The following is an 8,267-nucleotide window of genomic DNA, read 5'->3' on the forward strand; positions in this document are numbered from 1 at the left end:
TATTATTATTGTTATTATTATTATTATTATTATTATTATTATTATTATTATTATTATTATTATTATTATTATTATTATTATAATAATTATTATTAAAAACCGATTTTAACTTTTGTATAGTATTGTTTTTATACCAGTTTTAAAATGAGTGATTAATTTTAGCCAATTTCTTGCCTAAAAACTATAAAATGGCTAAGATTGCCTAAAAACACTGATCACACATGATCTTTTGCATAGAAATGAGAAAACGCTCATATAACACAAAATAAGCTTTATTTCTGCTTAGAAAACTAAGCTTACTTTTATTACTACTATTATTATTATTTTTATTATTATTATTATTATTATTATTATTATTATTATTATTATTATTATTATTATTATTATAATTATTATTATTATTATTATTAATAACCGATTATAACTTTTGTATAGTAAATGTTTTTATAACAGTTTTAAAATGAATTATTAGTTTTAGACAATTTCTTGCCTAAAAACACAGATCACAGATGATCTCTTGCATAGAAATGAGAAAACGCTCAGATAACACAAAATAAACGTATATAAATAAACGTATATGCGTATGAGAGTGCAGTCGTGTCTCTGCGTGCTCTTGCCTTTGGGATTCATTTTCAGTGGTTGATTCTTGGTGTTGATTGTTGAATTTGATATCTGGGTGTATGTGGTTGTTGTTGTTTCCTCTGGAAATTACTATTTTTGCGATTTCGGTAAGTTATTCTTGTTTAATTCGTTAATATCCGTCATTAGATACGCATAATTATATCTTATCGCGGCAGTATAAGATAGCGCTCGCCCCTCTATAGCAGCAGCAGCTGGTATCGCGGCGGCGCGGCGCAGTGAAAATTTAGTATTTATCGCTCTGTCGCAGAGTGAGCGTCTGGTGTCCAAATTTTGTCTACATTAATTTCATTAATTTCAGTTTAAATCACTAAATTTAATGGCTGAATTTAATTGCTGCTACTGTTTTAAAAGCGTAAGTCGTGATACACCTATCGTGGTGTGTGACGGCTGTTCGCTAAATATTCACTGTCGTTGCCTCAAAATAAGCGAAAATGAAATCGCCTTTATTTCTCAGTCTCGCTCTCCAAATATCAAACTGTTTTGTAATAGATGCAACGTAACTATCACAGCAATTTCAGAAATTAAAAAACTCGTAAATGACATAAAAACATCATTTGATGAGCGTCTTAGCAAACTCGAATCTCTTATTATTAATAACATTACGTCTCAAGCTATAAACCGCGAAGAAATTATCGCCGAATCTGTGAACAGGTCGGCTCGTGCGTGCAATGTTATTATGTACAATGTTAAACCTGTCGCTAATAAACAAGACGTGGATGTGGTAAATGATGTCCTCGAGGTCATTGATCCATCACTTGTGATTGGTCCGGAAAATGTTTTTCGCGTAGGAAAAACCGTCGGTGATAAACCTCGCTTATTAAAATTGCAATTTAAAACTCAACAAATGGCACGTCTATGCTTGAAGAAAAAATCGTCTTTGCTGCAGCACCCACAATTTGCTCACATTACTATTAGTGATGATAAAACCCCGGGTCAACTAAAGCATTTAAACAATTTGCGTGATGAATTAAAGCGAAGACTTGATGTTGGCGAAAAGGACTTGACAATTAAATACGTTAACCACGTACCAAAAATTATTTCACATCAAAAAAACTAAATATTTACCCTTGTTCAATGGCTCTTCTGTATACGAATATCGCATCTTTATCTTCAAAATTTAATGATTTGTTATTAGAAGTAACTGAATTTAGACCTTCTATTATCGCACTCACGGAGACTTGGCTTAATCCGTCTATCTCTGATGATGCTGTACACATTGAAAATTACTCTATTTACAGAGATGATCGCCTATCTCAAAAAGGTGGCGGTGTGTGTTTTTATGTAGATAAAATTAAAATTTCAAAATTTTTTAAAATTACTCAAATTTGCATATCTGTTAAACCTTATGATTCTCTATGGTTAAAATTTGAAGGAAATGAACAAACCTTTGTTATAGCATGTATTTACAGACCACCAACAGGAGCGTCTTTTAACAATCACGAAAATGATAAAAATCTATTTAATACCATACAATCAACTATTAATCAGTATCCTAACTTAATTATCATGGGAGATTTCAATTTTCCATGTATAGACTGGTCTGCTAAAAACACAACAGGTCAAACAATCATCGAAAAACAATTTTCTGAATTGCTCTTGGAGAATAATTTGTCACAAATAGTCACTGAACCTACACGATTTAGATCCCAACAACGTCCTTCATTACTTGATTTGGTAATTTTGTCTGACGTTAACCTTGTATCGTCTTTAAACGTTTCGAATCCTGTAGGTACATCTGATCATTCAAAAATCGAAATTGAGTTACAAATTATGATATATTCAGAGCCAAATGCAAGAATTAAAACAACATCAATTGTTGACTACACTCGCATAGACGAAAGTCTCTTGACTTACGACTGGAATGGTTTAGATTCACTAAATGCGGAAGAACAATGGAAACATTTTAAATCGATTTTACAAACTTGCATTACAACAAATTCCAGACTGTTTACAAACCGACTGAGAAAAGATAAACCGTGGATAAATCAACACATGCTTGACAAAATAAAATACAAAGCTAAATTATGGAAAAAATTTAAAAGGAAGCCTACTGAAGATAATTTTTCTGCTTATAAAAGATTTTCTAACCAACTAAAATCTGATTTACAAATAGCCAGGTGTAATTATGAAAATTCTATATTAAATAAACCAAAACTATTTTATTCCCATGTACGTAAATTTATCTCTAGTCGTGTGTCGGTCCCTTTAGTACGAAATGCTTCAGGTCTACTCTGCTCCGATCATACAGAAACTGCAAACACTTTAGCGGACAGTTTTGCTGCTACCTATAATTTAAACATTAATAATAATATACCGTCATTTATGCCTACAAGTACATTTAGTGGGTTGTCTTATATTAATTTTACTCCGGATCTGGTAAAAAGCCAACTCTGTGCCATTAAATTAAATACAGCTCCAGGTCCGGATCAGATACCTCCCAAACTCCTGAGAACTTGTGCTGCTTCGTTGTCGGGCCCACTTGCCAAAATGATGACAAAATCATTCTTACAAGGCACTTTGCCCTACGAGTGGTTGCAAGCAACAATCACGCCTTTGTACAAGTCAGGAGATAAACTTGATCCTGCTAACTATAGACCTGTAAGTCTCACGTCGACATGCTGTAAAATTATGGAAAAAGTTATAGTCAAGGAACTATTAACTTACATGAGAAAAAATAATTTAATACCTGAGCATCAGCACGGCTTTTTACCAGGTAGGTCAGTTGTCACAAATTTGCTATCCTGCACAAATCTATGGACAAAAATGTTAGACACTAACCAACCTGTAGACATAATTTACCTTGATTTTAGTAAAGCCTTTGATAAAGTCCCTCACAATCTCTTGTTAGCAAAACTGGAGTCCTATGGTGTAACAGGAAATTTGCTTGATTGGATCCGAGCGTTTCTATCAAATCGAAACTATTGTGTAAAAGTCTGTGGTAAATTTTCGTACTCTAAACCAGTATTAAGTGGGGTCCCACAGGGATCAGTTCTTGGACCAATTTTATTCTTGTTATATACAGCAGATTTATTGTTTTCACTGGACAGCTATTCAGCATATGCGGATGATATTAAGTTATTTGCTAACCCAATTGTCACGGACTTGCAAGACCAACTTAATTTAATCTTCCAATGGAGCGAGAAGTGGCAAATACCACTAAATATTGCAAAATGCTGTGTACTTCAGTGTGGCCACAACAACCCAAAGTACCTTTACCATATAAATGGCACACTTCTGAGTGTAAAAACCTCAACCAAAGATCTAGGGGTCATTGTAAATGATAAGTTAGGATGGTCAGAGCAATGTCTAGCATCAGTGGGTCGAGCGCGTAAAATGTTTTATTTGCTAAAGCATGTTTTTCCAAATCCTTCAGTCAGTTTTATTTCAAAGGTGTACATCACTTACATAAGGCCGCATTTGGAATTTGCCATTCCAGTCTGGAGACCTTATTTGTTAAAGGATATTGATTTGCTGGAAAGAACTCAGCACCTGGTAACTAGATGGACACACTGTTTAAGACAAGTTTCATATGAACAACGTCTTGAAATACTCAAAATACCAGATCTACGTGCTCGTCAAAACAGGGCAGATGCAATTCAAATTTTTCGGTTTACTCATGGTTTATTTCCTGGAGTAACACGCAATTTCTTGCAAATTCAATATCATGACAGACTTAGAGGTCATTCTTATAAGCTGAAAAAAGAACCATTTAAGACTACCGTTAGAAAGAATTATTTGACAAATCGTGCATTTGATATATGGAATGGCTTGCCTGATAACGTTGTTGCAGCTGTTACTGTTTCTTCCTTCAAGAATCAATATGACACATTACAATAATTAACATTAACCTTTATTAATTAACTAATTTAACTGTAGATTAAAATTGTATTTCATTTTTCATTATTCAATGGTGTTTTATTTAACACGAAACCGTATTTCTTGATATTTTGCTATAAAGGTGTTAACCTCAGCAAAGAATCTATGTTAATAATAATAATAATAATAATAATAATAATAATAATAAGCATCATTTTTGCTTAAAAAAACTAAGCTTTAATTTAGAAAGAAATTCATTATTATAAGTATTATTATCATTATTATTATTATTATTATTATTATTATTATTATTATTATTATTATTATTATTATTATTATTATTATTATTATTATTATTATTATTATTATTATTATTATTATTATTATTATTATTATTATTATTATTATTATATTATTATTATTATTATTATTATTATTATTATTATTATTATTAACTTTTGTATTGTAAATGTTTTTATACCAGTTTTAAAATGAGTTATTAATTTTAGACAATTTCTTGCCTAAAAACACAGATCACAGATGATTTCTTGCATAGAAATGAGAAAACGCTCATATAACACAAAATAAGCTTCATTTTTGCTTAGAAAACTAAGCTTACTTTTATTACTATTATTATTTTTATTATTATTATTATTATTACTATTATTAGTATTATTATTTTTATTATTATTATTATTATTATTATTATTATTATTATTATTATTATTATTATTATTATTATTATTATTATTATTATTATTATTATTGTTATTATTATTATTATTATTATTATTATTAAAAACTTATATTAAACAGACAGAAAACGTCGTATTCTGACACAAAAAAACGAATTACGTTATAGACTTGACGAGAACGGCGTATCTCGGACTCTTATAGGACTTTTATAGAGTGAAAAAGTATCAGTTTGGATTAAAATAAATTATTTTTGTTGACTCTCAGTCTGAATTGTTCATCAGTTCAAACAAAAACGGCTTATTTTAGACGATCTTTTGCTTTGAACAAGAAAACTTACATCGAACAGACTAAAAACGTATTAATCTGGCATAAAAGAGAAATTTATGTATCACTTTAGATAAAGGCAGCTAATCCTATTCGTTTCATTGCTTAAAATAGACAAAATTGTTAATAAATCTAACAAAAACGCTGTATTCTAGCACAAAATACTAATTACATTATAGTTTCGACGAGAATAGCTTATTTGAAATGATTCTATGCTTCCAAACGAGTAAATTTTTATTAAACAGATGCCAAACATCATGTTTTGTCCTATGAAGACATTTTATATTGCAGTTTGTATTAAAACAAAATATTTTCGTTGATTCTTTGTTAGAAGCAGCAAACCTAACATTAAAGAATCTGAAAACTTTGTATTCGGACACAAACCACCGAATTTTGTATCAGTTTAGACAAAAACGGTTGATTTTCGACAATATTTTGCTTTGAACAAGAAAACTTATATCAAACTGACTAAAAACGTCTTATTTTAGCACAAAACAAAAGATTTGCGTTATAGTCTTAAAGCTGATTCATGCCACAGTTTGGATAAAAACCAAATATTTTTGTTAATTCATTGTTACAAACAAGAAACCTTACATCAAAGAAACTGAAAACCCCTTATTCAGGCACAGAAATTCGAATTACGTTTCAGTCTGGACAAAAACTGCTTATTTTAGACGATCTTTTGTCTTGAACACGAAAACTTACATTAAAAAGATTAAAAACGTCTTATTCTGGCTGAAAACTGCAAATTATATATTACTCTAGATAAAAGCAATTTATCCTGACTACTCCTTTACTTAGAATAGAGTAAACTTGTATAAAACTTAATGAAAACTTTAAATTTCGTCTCAAAGAAATAATTTACATTATAGTTTTGACCAGCACTGTTTATTTCAAACGAATTTATCATTCGAAACTAATGAACTTTTATGGGGCAGATGCAAAACCACATATTACCATATAAAGCGTTGTTTTAAAGCAAAGTATTTCCTTTTGCAACAAGAAATTTCACGTCAAAGAAACTGAAAACTTCGTATCCATGCATAAAAATCGAATTACGTATCAGTTTAAGCAAATACAGCTTATTTTAAACGATTCCTTGCTATAAACAAGAAAAATTTTATCAAGCATATTGAAAACGTCTTATTCTCGAAAATAAGAGCAAATTATGTATCAGTTTTAACAAAAGCGGATTACTCTGTTTGATTCTATGCTTAGAGTAGAGTAAACTACTATAAAACGTAATGAAAACTCTATATTCAAGCTCAAAAGAACAAATTACGTTATAGATTTGGCAAAAAAAAAATATTTCGGACGATTACATACTTCGAAGTAAGCAAACTTTAATTGAACAAGTGCAAAAGCTAATACTTTGCTTTAAAATAACGATTTATGTGGTAATATGGTATTTTGCATCTGTCCTATAAAAGTTTACTCGTTTCGCTCCATTGAATCATTCGAAATAAATTATTTTAACACAACAACAGCGAAAATAATTTGTTTTTGTTTAAACTGTTACATAAGTCGCTTTTATAAAACGAACTAAGACGTTTGGCATTTGTTTAGTGAAAGTTTTCTCGTTTGGGGGCATAAAATCGTTTGAAATTAACAGTTCTGGTCAAAACTATAACGTAAATTATTTCTTTGAGACGAAATTTAAAGTTTTCATTAAGTTTTATACAAGTTTGCTCTATTCTAAGCAAAGGAGTAATCAGGATAAACTGCTTTTATCCAAAGTAATACATAATTTGCAGTTTTGAGCCAGAATAAGACGTTTTTAATCTTTTTAATGTAAGTTTTCGTGTTCAAAAGAAAGAATCGTCTAAAATAAGCAATTTGTGTCTAGACTGAAACGTAATTTGATTTTCTGGGCCTGAATAAGAGGTTTTCAGTTTCTTTGATGTAAGGTTTCTTGTTTGTAACAATGAATAAACGAAAATCATTGGTTTTAATCCAAACTGTGACATACATCGTTTTTTAAAGGCGAAATCAGACGTTTTGCCTCTGTTCAGTAAAAGTATACTGGTTTCAAAGCATAGAATCGTTTGAAATTAACAGTTCTCGTCAAGACTATAACGCAAATCTTTAAAGTGATACAAAGAAATAATTTACGTTATAGTTTTGACCAGAACTGATAATTTCAAACGATTTTATGCCCCCAAACGAGAAAACTTTCAATAAACAGATGCCAAACGTCTTAGTTCGTTTTATAAAAGCGATTTATGTTACAGTTTAAACAAAAACAAATTATTTTCGTTGTTGTTGTGTCAAAATAATTTCTTTCGAATGATTCAATGGAGCGAAACGAGTAAACTTTTATAGGACAGATGCAAAATACCATATTACCTCATAAATCGTTATTTTAAAGCAAAGTATTAGCTTTTGCACTTGTTCAATTAAAGTTTGCTTACTTCGAAGTATGTAATCGTCCGAAATATTTTTTTTTGCCAAAACTATAACGTAATTTGTTCTTTTGAGCTTGAATATAGAGTTTTCATTACGTTTTATAGTAGTTTACTCTACTCTAAGCATAGAATCAAACAGAGTAATCCGCTTTTGTTAAAACTGATACATAATTTGCTCTTATTTTCGAGAATAAGACGTTTTCAATATGCTTGATAAAATTTTTCTTGTTTATAGCAAGGAATCGTTTAAAATAAGCTGTATTTGCTTAAACTGATACGTAATTCGATATTTATGCTATTTGCATTTCTTTTGTAAGACCAACCATAAGCGAGTTATAGAGTTGGATATAAATAATCTTTAACAAAAATTTGCTTTAAAATATA

General features: G+C 29.9%; 1 long non-coding RNA gene across 1 annotated transcript; it reads right to left on the bottom strand.

Moving 5' to 3' along the window:
• Positions 1 to 584: 584 nt before the first annotated feature.
• LOC135267202 (uncharacterized) lies at positions 585 to 3,727 on the bottom strand. The gene is made up of 4 exons (XR_010335559.1): positions 3,329 to 3,727; positions 2,979 to 3,260; positions 1,708 to 2,927; positions 585 to 711 (listed from the first exon to the last, which is right to left on the bottom strand). It is a non-coding gene; the product is annotated as an uncharacterized LOC135267202 (long non-coding RNA).
• Positions 3,728 to 8,267: the final 4,540 nt, after the last annotated feature.

The sequence above is a fragment of the Tribolium castaneum genome, chromosome 1 (assembly GCF_031307605.1).
Source record: "Tribolium castaneum strain GA2 chromosome 1, icTriCast1.1, whole genome shotgun sequence".
Classification (NCBI taxonomy): Eukaryota; Metazoa; Arthropoda; class Insecta; order Coleoptera; family Tenebrionidae; genus Tribolium; species Tribolium castaneum.